The 13,400-nt window shown below is 38.8% G+C and overlaps 1 protein-coding gene across 4 annotated transcripts in view; it reads right to left on the bottom strand.

Annotated features, from left to right (window-relative positions):
* Positions 1 to 13,400, bottom strand: part of LOC112156670 (microtubule-associated protein 2) — an 80,650-nt gene that overhangs the window by 66,629 nt on the left and 621 nt on the right. The window lies entirely within an intron of this gene.

Below are 13,400 nucleotides of genomic sequence, written 5' to 3'. Positions count from 1 at the left end.
AAACTGGATATAAAGCACACATCTTAACCATCATTAGCTTTAAACTATATTAAAACTAGATATAAAGCATTATCTGTGCTAATGCTAGTGTGAATGCTGTAAGCTGCATTTACCTGCTGAAGATGCTAGTGCTGATAGCTGAGGATACTGAAAATGACAGCTTAAACACTTAAGTTGATAGGTGAAATTGCTGAAGCTAATAGCTAAAAACACTAAAACTTATAGCCAGGTAAAATATTCTTTAGGTGCCAAATTAGTCTAAAAAAACTGACAAAAGCAGAAGTTAGCCAAAACAGCTAGAATACAGCTGAAATATTAGCTAAACTACAAAATAGCAGAAAACACAGAAAAAAATCATAAATTGGACAAAATAGCTAGCATGCAGCTGAAATATTAGATAAACTCCAAATCAACCTAAAAAGCTGAAAGAAACAAAAATTAGCCAAAATAGCTAGCATGCTGCTGAAATATTAGCTAAACTCCAAAATAACCTAAAAAACTGCAAAAATCCTAAATTAGCCAAAATGGCTAGCATATAGCTAAAATGTTAAACTCCTAATTAACCTAAAAAACTGCAAAAATCCTAAATTAGCCAAAACAGCTAGGATGTAGCTGAAATATTAGCTTGACTCCAAATTAACCTAAAAAAATTAAAAAAAATCCTAAATTAGCCAAAATAGCTAGCATATAGCTAAAATATTAACTAAACTCAAAATTACCCTAAAAAAATGAAAATAAAAATCCTAAATTAGCCAAAATAGCTAGCATATAGCTAAAATATTAGCTTGACTCCAAATTAACCTAAAAAATAAAAAAATCATAAATTAGCCAAAATAGCTAGCATGTAGCTAAAATGTTAAACTCCTAATCAACTTAAAAAAATGCAAAATTCCTAAATTAGCCAAAACAGCTAGCATATAGCTAAAATATTAGCTTGACTCCAAATTAACCTAAAAAATTTAAAAAATCCTAAATTAGCCAAAATAGCTAGCATGTAGCTAAAATAATGGCTAAACTCCAAAATAGTCTAATAAAACCTTAATAAATGCCAAAATAGTCCAAAAAGCTATCAGAATGCCATTATAACTCTTAACTTTACTACACTCTGACTCCATATATTATAAAGTAAGGACTAATCAACTATTAAATTAGTTGTCGACTATTTTAATAAATGATTAGTCGACAAATCCTAGCAGCTCAAAAAAAAAAGAAAAAAAAAGTGGAATGAAAAAAATGTGAACTGATTAAAGGAAGATAGATGTAAAATGCTGCTTTAAATTCAGTTTACTTTAAAGTAAACTCCATTAAGCTGATTATTTATTCCTGCTTTGCAGTAAAAGTGATGACACAGTGGAGTTAAAGCCCAAACGAAGCGCTCTAAGTGAAGCCCGGCGCAGGTGAGTTCATGTGTCCGTAAGAGGCTTCGACTGGCGTGGCTGGTGTCTTTTCTTCATCAGCATTTAGCGCTTAGCCAGCACTGCGGTAGACTGACATGGCCTCCAATGTAACTGACTGGGTGTCACTTCGCTTTTGCACAGCCAGACTTAACACACATGTGAGAAGGCACGCCAAAACCGGCGCGAGACAGATACGGAGAAGCGGGGAGACAAAAAAGAGGAGGGCGGGCTCGACCAGACTGTTGTGTTTTCAGAACTCAAGATGCAACAGCAGCAGCAGATTAAAGCGTCTCAAATCGCCGTTCTCTGGTGGTTCACATCACAACTGGTTTGCGTATCTCTTGACGGGATGTCGCCCAAGAGCAGGAAATACCAGAGTTGGGGAACATATGAGTTTGCTGCTGATAAAATGCATTCTGTCTTTGGAGTCTTAAAGGCATGCGATGAAATCCCTGAAGGATAAGAACTCCTTGATGGATCTGGGTGGAGGAAAAAAAACACGCCACGGGCAGGGTTGTGGCTATTTTTGACGCACTTATCAAACTTTTTGTTAATAATTTTGCAAGCACTCATGAAAGCAAGTCATCTTTTGAGCAATTGTAAGTGTTCCCAGTGGTCTTTTGATTATGAATATCCAGTGTTTAGCCTCCATCGTAAAAAAATATTGTTTCTGCAAATGAACAGTAGTGCATTAGAAAGTTGTGAGCAAGACCGTTGGCGAGAAGCAAGCCGACCGTCACGTCCCGTCATCCATTACTGACAGCTATCTATTTACACACTTCAGATTCTCAATGATTTCAATAAAGACATACTTTTTTAGACAAAATTTTCTTTATGTATATGTCCTCCGTCTTCAGAAAAATACCATAAGAATATGTTAAAAATGCCAAAAAAATAACACACTTTTCATCAATGTCTGTGAAAGTAAACACACATTTAGGAGCAGACAGATGCTTGGTCGGAACCTGAGTTTGTTTACTACTTCGTTTGACAGGTGTGTACTCTGATGGTACACTTGCAAGTGAACCTTGGTGTAAATTAGGATGAATGTAAACAGACTATCCAGCAAACTTAGGAGGGAAGGTAAACAAAAGAGTAAGCAATATTTAAAAGTAAGATTTTTCTTTTATATTTAGAAAATCTTTTTTCTGTATAAAAGGTGTAGTGCTAATGGAGTTAGCATATAGCTAATAGCCAGTTTTCTTCTTTTTTTCATGTTTAGAACTCAGTTCAAGCATTGAAGATTGTATATATTCACTGTATATAGCACTGGACAGCTTGACCCCTCCCACTTGGGGCACCAAGTTTTTTTTTTTCATTTTATTTTTTATTTTGTACGTTTTTTAGGCTAATTTGGCCTTTAGCTTATGTTTTAGCTGACTTCAGCGTTTTCAGCTATCAGCACTAGAATCTTCAGTGGCCAAATTCATCTTACAGCATTCACACTAGCATTATCACAGGTAATGCTATATATATCTAGTTCATAATTATTTTAAAAATGTATGGTTTAAAAATTCTAAAAGTTTAGTTTTAGAGTGTTCAATAAATGTTTATCCAGTTCGGCCCGCGACCTGAGGTGTGTTTTGGATTTTGGCCCCTTGTGCGATTGAGTTTGACACCCCTGGTCTGAGAACAGGGATAACCCGTTAAGTTAAGTTTAGGAACCAGCTACTGTTAATGTTTTCTGACCGACTTTCTGCTTTTGTACAATTACCAGTATGAAACGCAATGAGACAATTGTTTTGTGATACTGGGCTACATAAATAACATTGAATTAAAATGTACTTTTTGGCTTTCCCTAAATTTTGAACTATCCTGTTAAGAAAAAGAAAGATTTTTTTTCCTGTGAGGTCAAATAAAAATGTTTTTAGGCTTAAAAAAGAACTTACAAAAAACAAGACTCGCTTGTTTTTGAGAACTGTCCATTTCTTTCAGAGGATAATTGAGCTTGTAGGCTGAATGTAGTCAAATCCCTTATTCCACGAGGCTAAACTTGGCCAAAATATGCACAATTATGTCATCCTGGAGCAGCAATTTCAAGCTGGATCCTACGCAGTGAGGTGGTGCTGCCCTTCCGAAAACAAGTGTGAGAAACATTCCCACTCGAACGAGTGGGAGCCAAACTCCAGTGCTTCTAAAGGCCAATGTAAATCAACTGCATTTGATCTGTTGGCAGCTTCCAACAGCCCTGAGCGCACTGCCAGCAGTGATTAACACATCTGTCCAGAAGGCTCTTTGACAAACAAGTGAGGGGTCGATGAGAAAAAGAACCCTTTATGTGAGGGTCCATCGCCCCTGGACAGAAGAGGGACAGACTATGGGTTCTTTCTAACGCCCTATAAATGACCTCCGTGTGGAAGGAAACAGGAGGTGGGAATGGGGGTTCGGCCTAAAGTTTGGGGGATTTCCCTCTTCACAAGTTGCACAAACGGACAGGAAAGTATCTGGCTCTGTGGCACAACGGCAGATGGCGTTGGATTAGCATCTGAATGTGAGCACGCCAGATCGGCAGGGGTTCCCTACATCTCCAGCCTCCCCACATGAGTTAGGTGACTTGAGGTAAAGAAGTCCAAATCGATAATTGGCCACTTGAGGGACTCCTTCTGTAGATATTTGCACTCACAAAGAAGCAAAATAGAAGCAGGCTTATGACGGCAACGTCGCTTGATACCACCACAGACGTGACGTCAGCCAGACGAGACAAGATCAAAGCACGTGAATCTGCTTTCAACTTCACATCTGTAATGCTTGATCTCCCGTGACATCAAAACAACCACGTGGATGTCAGTAAAATTCTGTAGCTTTCTGGGTCCAAAAAGATTGAAATTATTACCCCTTTAACACCAAAAACCACTAAATAACACACAGTGTTCGACAAACCGTAACTCTTCAACCATCTACAACAACATGACATCATCAACATATGTAGATATCTACATAGATATCTGACCGGACAGACCGGCAGATGTCTATACAAATAAACAGATAGACAATACTTCAACTTGAATCAGCTGAGTCTGATTCAAAGAAAAGCTACCTTGAAATGGGACATTACTAAAGTCAAGTGTTGCATAGTGACGCAACGATGCTTTTGTCTTTGCGACACAATTAGCTAATTTACGTTGGTTGTGCAAGCACTTCACTACATAAAGTGTTGCGTATCAGAGCAAGGCTGCCAAAATCAGCTGGATATACGTCAATTGCGTAAACGGTTGAAGAGCTAAAGTAGCGAAAAGAATGTCAACACTGGAGCTAAAGCTATGGCGTTAAATTGTTAATTATTCTCCGTGCACAAGCTTCTTGGCTCTCTATTATTGTCCATATCGTCCAACGGGTTCTGGTCAGTTGAAAAAGTTGAAGATTCAATTTCGTCAAATTCCGTCCACTGATGAAGGACCATCGGGGTAATACGACGAGCACTTCCGTGCTCCTTCTTATGGTCTTTGTTGATATAAATAAGGCGGTTTTACATCTTATACGGTTATAATATGGAGTGGTACTAGGACAGCACGATACATCGCAAATTTATTCTCATCGCAATATCAACTTGTGCAATACACATACTGAAAAAGACGGCTTAAACTGCAATAAATGGCCACTGTAAATGTTTACACTTGCAAAAACAGTTGTATTTAACAAATTAATTACAGCCTTTTTCACATTTGACCAATCGGATGGACGTCTTTTATGTTAGATACTTGCCTTCTATGTAAATGGAAAAGATGTCTTAATTGTTTTGCTACATGGTCATGTATTGCAAGTCATGTCGTCAGTGCAATATTGATCACTAATACTGTAAATCACAAGTTTTAAAGTTTTATCCAGTCTTTTAAATGGGACCATTAATATTAGTGTTGACATTAGCATAGTCAACACAGGAGCTAAAGCTTCAGGGTTAAAGGTTTAAGCTAATTTTATAAAATAATAATGTAAACTCCCAACTATAGCTTTTGTAAAACTTGAAGAGATACAAAGGAAAATAGTAGAAAGTTCAACACTGATGGCAATCTTTACTTTACAGTGACAGCAGGATACAAGATATTAGAACAGCTCTGCCTATGACAATGATAGACGGAAAACTATACAAAGCAAAAGTCCAATAACTTTTTTTCTAATATAAGTCAACAATTTTAATTGTGCAAAAGGTTTTTCCTTAAACAAACAAAATAACTGCTTTTGGTGGCAGAGGTTGTATATTGCACTTAAATTAGGATTGTAATAAAATATGCTCCTGAACATCTTCCTATGAGCTCACTGGTACTCTACGATCTTGACATGTTGTGCTCTTGAAGTTTTTCAACCAAACACACCCTGTATCCTCCTGTCCTGACTAAGGCATTACTTTTAACACCACTTCTTTTTTACCAGCTGGGGATGGCATTGAATGAGTCAAACCCATCAACTAGAAATATAAATTTTATCTAGTTGAAAAGCAAAATATCATTGAAAAAAACCTTTCCTTTTTCAACCTTCTAAAGCCTTTTAATGCATCAAAACAAAGGTAAGAGATAATTACGGTACAAATAGCACCTTGAGTAATGGCGATGATTATTTTTGAAAATACAATTCTGGTTCAGGTTAACAGCACTTTCCAACTCTAATATGGGTCGATTTTGTACCTGAACTCAACACACATAAGTGTCACACTAGTTCTTTTTTCTCTTGCAATACTCTAATAATTCCAAAAATATGGAAGGTATACAAGTCCCCCAGAAAAAAAAAAAAAACAACAGAAACACTAATCAGGACAGTCCCTGCTGTTCCATTTTTGGGTATTCTCGGGTCAAATGACCAGAAGGGAACACTATTTTCTACACTCTTGCCCGAATCCTCTGGTCATACAAAGCTCCACACACTCGTGGTCAAAAGGATCATTCCTGGAGGGGTTGGTTTCCATGGCAGAGGTTGCCGTGGTGAGGAGGGGGCCCTTGATGGCTCCAATAAAACTGAAGGCACTGTCAACGATTCGAGCTGAAACAGACAGTCCAGACTGGGGATTACTTCTGAAGGAGAGGCCCACAGTAGTGGAGTACAACTTATCACAATAGTTTCTAAAAGCCAGATCAGTCCTTGAAACTACCACCTAACCAGACATTTTTATAAACCGTGAATATCTCTTTAGATTTTTCTTTTTTTTTAACATTTAATTTACAGCAAATTAAAGTAATGAGAAAGAAACATAAGGAAAATTTGAAACGTGTAAATCAACATCAAATCAAATTTTATACCAACTTAAGTAGAGTCACTACGTGTGTCTTATCCCCACGTCAAACTTTTGTGGATTAAAAAAACTATTATAAGGCAACTTTGTGGTTATTCAACAATACCACAACATATGCTTAAGTAAAAATACATTGTGGCTCAGTATTACAACTAAAACTAGTGAACATTTCTAGACCTAAAATATCCAATTGGCAAAGGTTTTGTTTAAAAGTTGCAAATATGTTGAAGATACTACATTGAGAGGATTTTGGGAGGATATTGAGACGCCTTTGGTGACTTTCTGACCACTTTAAAAGTAAATTAAACATGCCTTTTTCTTTCTTTCTTTGCTTTTTAAACACAAGTAAAACAAAGTCAATTGTGAAAAATAAGCAAACAAGTTCCTGTCCTAACAGTTCTTGCTAGCTTCTTGAGTTCATCCATCTTCTTCCGCTCATCCGGGACTGGATCTCGGGTACAACAGTCTAAGCAAAGATGCCCAGACTTAGCTCTCCCCGGCCACTTCCACCAGCTCCACTGGTGGGACCCCGAGGTGTTCCCAGGAAAGCTAAGAGATGTAGTCTCTCCAGCGTGTCCTGGGTCTTCCCCGGGGCCTTCGCCCAGTAGGAGATGCCTGGAACACCACCCCAAGGTGGCGTCCAGAAGGCACCTCAACTAATTCCTCTCAATGTGGAGACACCCTACGGAGAAGGCTCATTTCAGCAGCTTGTAGTCGGGATCTTGACCCAGAGCTCATGACTTTAGGTGAGTACTGTAACGAAGATCAACCGGTTAATTGAGAGCTTTGCTTCCTGGTTAAGCTCTCTCTTCACCACAATGGACCGGTAGAGCAACCGCAAAACGGTGAATGGCACTCCAATACAATTTTTTTCTGACTCAGGGGCAAGACCTCAAGATACTTAAACTTCTCCACTTGGGACAGGAGCACACCACCCACCGAGAAAGGGCAAACTACCTTGCTCAGGTTCAGAACCCCTTTATGAGAAGTTGAACTCAAGACTCCGGTAAGTCGCCTGGATTGGCGTCACCGGGGCCTCACCCTGGTGGCTGGGGCTCTTCCCTCAGGCCTCGGTTGGGTTGAGCCAGGAGGACCAACGTGGGATCGCTCTCAAGTTGGCCCACCACCTGCAGGAGAGCTCAGCGGGTGCCGGCGCAATGTGGTTTGGGTTGCAGTCGAAGGCGAGCTCTCTCTCTTGGCTTTTGGTTCTCCAGTCAACTCCTATGCCGATTTGTTACATAACAACTTCAATCAATTTTCAATAAATATTCTATTTATAATAAGTTCCTTTTTAAAACATCTACTGCTAAAGATGTTCTGTTTGCTCATGAAAGACTCAAATAGTTCCAAAAATTTCACCAGAACATAGAAATTCTTATGGAAAAAAAAGATCAAAGGAAGACCAAAGCAATGGATCAAAGGAAAATTTAAAAAGTTCTGTATTATCCATTATTTTTTTATTTAAAACGAAAGAACTAATTTTTTTTAATTTAGCAAAAGCTCTTTATACATACACCCTATAAATAAATATTTGTATTTTTTTTAAACTATTTACATCATAAAAAAAAAGAGAGAGATCGCCGTTTCCTTTCTCCTTAAATTAGCCAGAAGCTGTGTTTGATCTCCAAATACTTTCTATATCCTAGTGTGACTAGCAGTATGTTTTCGTGTTCCATGAATTGATTTCCATCGGTTCAACATGTCACCCTGACCGGCAGATGCACTCCGGCGTCCACGCCACCTCAGTTAGAGAAGGATCGTGAACCCTTCACTGAGACGCAACTGAGAAAGTTCACTAAAGCAGAAAGAAACCCGATAGAGTCTGTTTGTCTCAACAAAGAGCCTCATTCAAGTCCCGCAGCACACTTCCCCCCGTGTTTCAGAGTAAAATCTGCAGCCGGTGCGTTGTTTTGCAAAGGACGCGAGGAGCTAAACAACTTAACTGTTTAGTTTACACATCTGGAAGTCTTAAAGACCCGGCTATGATGCTCCACTGCTTTACTGGACGAACAGAAGGCCCATTTAGAAAGAAGCAAATGCTTATTTTTGGAGTTTTTTTCTTCTTCCGACCAGTCTCACATGTGCTGCTTAACGTACACTGAATATAAAAATAGATTTGCGTTTGATGGATGTTTTAACTGTGCATGAAGGAGCAAAATTCTTTAGTTTAAATGTCACAGAACAAGAACCACTAAAACCCAACAGGAATTTAGAGGTGATACTCGGAGTATGTCCAGAGTCCAGTTGCTTTCAACGATTTTGTTGATTAGCAGCACAGAACTAAAATCAGTGGCACTATATGTCAGTAGCTCGCTCATAAACTTCCTGTTAGAGCTCAGCGTGAACCCAGAGCAGGGTTTTCTGCAGGGAATGTGTCCAAACATACTGCTCCAAAAAAAGAAAGTCTTTAAAAGGAAAAGCGGAAGTCGGAGGCGCAAGTAGCTGGACTGCAGCCAAACCAAACGGACTTTTTTTGGCTTTTTTTTTTTTTTGGTCTGTGTTCTGCAGCTTCAAATGTATGAGATGCCGCTGAGCTCATGGGTTACTTAACACTGAAACGGGAAGCGAGGGCATCGGAGAATATTAGAGATGCCAATAACTGAGCGCAGGAATGCCCCGCATGAGTGTCCTCTGTTGAGGGGCATCATCCGTGAGGAATGAAATGTGACACTGGCTGTCAGGGTTCGTTTGGGAAGCTCGTCGCGGACGGGGCTCTGGTGCAAGGACAAACTGTGTGCCTGATTGGTTGGAAAGACCCCACTGTACCAAGGAGGTCATGGGATGGTTTCCAGCACCAGCTAAACGCTGCGTTCTTTGCATCTCTTGCTCAATTAGAACCTGGACAACTCCAGTTTACCGGTTGGTTGTATCTGCGGGAATGAAGACAGAACGCCACAGCTGGATTCACTATAGTCCAGGTATAGGCAACTCAAGGCCTCGCTGCATGATTTCCAGATATCAAAGCCCTACTTTTGACTGATTACCTTGAATCATTACCTGGAAAACATGCACGTATGAGGCTCTAGAGGCCGGAAGTTGCCTATCTGTACTAGGGCTGCCACGATAAGTCAAATAATCAACTACTAAAATAGTCGACGACCATTAGTTGATTAGTCATTACATTATATGTGCTCAGAGTGTAGAAAAGTTGAAAGTTATAATGGCATTCTGCTACCTTTTTGGACTACTTTGGTATTTATTAAGCTTTTTTAGGCTATTTGGAATTTTGCTCATATTTCAGACACATGCAAGCTATTTAGGCTTTTTTGTTGCTTTTTGAGCTATTTTGGTGTGTAGCTAATATTTCAGCCACATGCTAGCTGTTTTGGCTAATTTAGCCTTTTTTGTTTTTTAGGCTATTTTGCTAACATTTCAGCCACATGCTAGCCTTTTTGGCTAATTTAGAATTTTTTATTTGTTTTTCCCAAACATTTTGGAGTTTTGCTAATATTTCAGCTACATGCTAGCTGTTTTGGCTAATTTAGCTTTTTTGTTTTTTAGGCTATTTTGGTGTGTAGCTAATATTTCAGCAACATGCTAGCTATTTTGGCTAATTTAGGCTTTTTTTGTTTTTTTAGGGTATTTTTGAGTTTAGCTAATATTTCAGCAACATGCTAGCTATTTTGGCTAATTTAGACTTTGTTTTTGTTTGTTTCAACCATTTTGGAGTTTAGCTAATATTTCAACCACATGTTAGCCATTTTTGGCCAATTTAGGGCTTTTTTTCTTATTAAGTCTATTTTGTGTTTAGCAAATATTTCAGCTACATGCTAGATATTTTGGCTAATTTAGGATTTTTTTCATTTTTTTAGGCTAATTCGGATTTTAACCAATATTTTAGATGGGTTTCAGCTTTGGTGTTTTTCACCTATCAGCTTCAGTGGTTTTAACTATCAGCTTCAGCATTTTTAGATATAACTTTCAGCATCTTCAGCAATCAGCACTATCATCTTCAGCGGCCAAATTCAACATACAGCATTCACACTAGCAATATCGCAGGTAATACTGCATATCTAGATTTTAGTTAGTTTTAAGCTAATGATTGTTAAGATGTGTGTTTAACATCCAGTTCGCGCATGACTCGATTAGTTGAATAACCGGAAAAAATGATTGGTGATCGACTATTAAAATAATCGTATGTGGCAACACTAATCTGTACTATAGCCCAACAAAAAGAGAAAAAAACCCAAACAGTGCAAAGTCCTTCCTGACATCTTAAGTAGACGACTGACACTCGAGCAAGCCAAGAAGTAGAGTAGGGTGTGGGTTTAAGAAGCAGAGCATGCCATATGCAGGTCAGTGGGCCGTTAGGCGTCTCTGACGAAAGGGAATCAGCTTAGGTCCCTCTCAGAGTCAAGATTTAATCACCCTCCACAGCACAGATCTGCCAGCTCCCATTAGGCACCTGTAGCGCAAAAGGCTTCAGACAGGTGGGGCAGCTGGGGACGAAAATGCTCCTTGGGTCCCTACATACCTTCGACTGCCGCACCTTCAGGACATCCAACCAAAAGTTCCAAGTAAAAAACACCTCTAGTGACTAATTTATACCAACATTTCAGGTGAGTCCACAACAAATCCATAAAAACTAATACTTTATTAACAAACTGAAACACATGGTGGTCAAGGTCTTAAGTCTTGCTACTACACACAAACATGCTAGAATTTAAGAACCTGTTGGGTTCTGCATCAGGTGACCTGATTAAGGTCACTTCAATTACTCCAAACCAGCGATTAGACTTAGCTCAATCTGGTCGAGGACTTGTTAGCCAAAACCCTACGACTATCTGCATCCTTGCTGGAAGACCAAAACGTCTTCGTAATCGATTTCAATCCTCCCCCAATCAGCTTTTGCGTTAAGTATGTTTTGCTTTTTAAGAGCCTAAAATAACTTTTATTTTTTTCAGGCTATTTACAAAACACGCAACACCTGTCAATACTTTTTTTTCTTTTTATTCCTGACCTCTCGAAGATGCTAAGAACAGGATAATTTCTGTCAAACCACACTGTTCAAAGTTGGATGGTCTTATTGAAACTATTTTAAGACTTAAGAAACATAACTTAAGTTATATTCAAATGACCCATGTCTACATTAGAAGTAGGCATCAGATATAAAAGGGTTTCATTCGATTGGTCAATGATATGAAGTGGTCTATTCGATTGGTCGTACTTTACGTCGTCTTTAGAGGTATGTGTCGCACAGACCAATATCCAGTGACAATACATTTTTGACTTATTGTGAATGCCTACAAAAAAAAGTTCAGCTAAGAAGTCCATGGACTAAATTTTTGGTTGACAGCTGTACTGACATGATGCAACCAGCAGGGGGCAACAGGTTGTAATTACTGCCGGTTTGAACTATTTTTATGGGTAAACTCCAGTTTAAAATGGGTCCTCCTGAAGACATAAAAACTGGAGACACTTTCTACGGTTAATGCCATCTTGGCTAGATTTAACCTTAGCATTAGCTTCCCCCAAAAAATAGGCAAGGGGGCAGAGTAAACACGTGTTTGTAAAAATAATTCAGTCACCTGTCAATTCAAAAAGTTACCCTTCAATTTAGGCAGTCTTGATTTAAAATTTACTTAGGAATGTTTAACCCTTTCATACCGGAGATGTCACCTGGCACTACAGCCAAATCCAAATTCTTCCCCGACCCCTCTGACTTCTCCCTACCCCTCCAATCGAAGGGGCATTTGAAGTTAAATTTGTCCGAAATAGTTTTTTGTATCCCTCTGTGGGTAGGGTAAACCGTATTGCGCTGTCGCGGAGAAGAATCGCTTTTCTTAACGTGGGTGCGCTCTGAAGCACAAAAGTTTACATTTACGGTAAATGTAAGTAATGACTTGGTTTTTTTTTGCATGATTTTTTTAAAGTTATAAAACCAATATTTTACTGTATTTCCAAGCACTAGCTGCTCTGCGCTGGCATAGCTAACTGACGACTATTGATGACATCATCGAGTGGTAGTCACGTCCGAATATGAAGACACTGTTTTTCCAGTAGTCTCTGTTTGGAGGACTAAATTTAGAGAAGCTATGGGGGTAGGTAAAGAATTCGGATTCGGACTACCTCTTTGACAATTCAAGGCGAATTAGCTGATTTAGACGCGGACAAAAGTGGCACTGAATATGGGCTTTGCACCGACACTTTACAGTAGTAAATATTTAAAGTAATTATGCGACAATTGATGTAAATAAAGTTATACATATTAACTTTAAATAGTTACGTTGCTGGTTTACGTCAACTGCGTCAGCCACACGTGTCAAAGTCAAGGCCCAGGGGCCGGATCCGGCCCTCTGGGTAATTATATCCGGCCCACCAGATAATTTTTATTTTATTTTTATTATTTACCCGATGTTTTTTGCACTTATTTCTAACTTGTATTATTTTGACAAAATATATTGAAGGTTAGCTCATATTCGAAAAAGTCTGGATGTGGTGACGTTATATCCTGCCAAGATGGTGGCACTCAAGAGGTCACATGACCATATCTGGTGCACATGTCCTATTCCAGTTTTTGGAGAATTTCACCTTTGAGATTTGATACGCAATAAATCAGCTACGCTACATTTACACTCCGGGTGTGACAAATGTCAAAAGTGAGAGGATTTACGTTAGTTATTTAAGTGCTTTTTTTAAATCACGTGTCAAAATCAAGGTAATTATATCCGGCCCTCCAGATCATTATCTGAAATTGTGATTATTTGCCAGAAAAAAACAAGAAAATATGCTTGATTGTTGTTTTTGGAAACATTTTTAGCATCCATATTTCCGAATTTGTA

This window comes from Oryzias melastigma, linkage group LG2 (assembly GCF_002922805.2).
Source record: "Oryzias melastigma strain HK-1 linkage group LG2, ASM292280v2, whole genome shotgun sequence".
NCBI classification, from domain to species: domain Eukaryota; kingdom Metazoa; phylum Chordata; class Actinopteri; order Beloniformes; family Adrianichthyidae; genus Oryzias; species Oryzias melastigma.
Note: the sequence above shows the minus strand (reverse complement) of the source record. Positions and strands in the feature narration are given on the sequence as shown.